This window comes from Penaeus monodon, chromosome 20 (genome assembly GCF_015228065.2).
Source record: "Penaeus monodon isolate SGIC_2016 chromosome 20, NSTDA_Pmon_1, whole genome shotgun sequence".
NCBI lineage: Eukaryota > Metazoa > Arthropoda > Malacostraca > Decapoda > Penaeidae > Penaeus > Penaeus monodon.
In genome coordinates, this window is record NC_051405.1 from 14,414,931 (window position 1) to 14,415,668 (window position 738).

Genomic DNA, 738 nt, shown 5'->3' on the forward strand with positions numbered 1-738 from the left:
CGCGAGGTGGCGCTCACCCCAGTGAGTACATGTGCACCCGCCTCCTCCGGGGTTCGCTCGGCCGATGTGTCAGTTTGTGTGCGCGACACCACGTGGGGCAGAGCTCTCGGCGCGCGCTCCTCCGCCCTCCCTCACAGCGCAGCCTGCCCTAGGGATCGCGACGTAAGCTGTGCTCGCTTTAGACCTAACGCGGGACATTTTACCTTGGAATACGAACAGTGTGGGAAACTGAAAAGAATCAGTATGTAGCCTGTACTTGCAGTGTCGTGGGAATTGCTGTTTGGCTAATCATAAAGTACCCTGTTGTGTTTGGAAGTACCGAGTGAAGAGTTTGTGTTATATTCTTGATGGAAAATATGAATGACAACTATCGTTTACCGGCGAATCGTACGTCCCTCTATGTTGCTAGCAGAAACGGCAACAAAAAGAGGCAAGAGTGCGTTGCTTTTCAGCCTGCAGACTTTCGCTCAGAGAGAAAGGGAGAGGGAACAGCGTAAGCCTAAACTGGCGGGAACATGTCAAGAGGATATATTAGTGCGCGGTATTTCAGGATTAGTTGGGTTCTTGGGAATTTCCAGTTCTGTCTGTGTTTGGGGTCTCCTCGGATATTTGTGGCCTGCTGTGTAAAGGCTATGAATTATCTGTGTCAGGAACGGCTGCATGCGTAAAAAGTTGAATGTTCTTGAGAGAAGAAATGCGGGAAGATAGTGACAGATTGACAGGCAGGCAGAAAAAGCC

The 738-nt window shown here is 50.4% G+C and overlaps 2 protein-coding genes across 2 annotated transcripts in view; both read left to right on the top strand.

Annotated features, from left to right (window-relative positions):
* The window catches only part of LOC119585647 (protein Aster-B-like), a gene marked incomplete in the record, with an annotated part of 119,378 nt that overhangs the window by 68,635 nt on the left and 50,005 nt on the right, over positions 1-738 (top strand).
* Positions 64-738, top strand: part of LOC119585648 — a 26,759-nt gene continuing 26,084 nt past the window's right edge. Inside the window, exon 1 of the mRNA XM_037934321.1 lies at positions 64-162. The gene's annotated coding sequence lies outside the window, so the exon portion shown is untranslated. The remainder of the gene's footprint in view (positions 163-738) is intronic.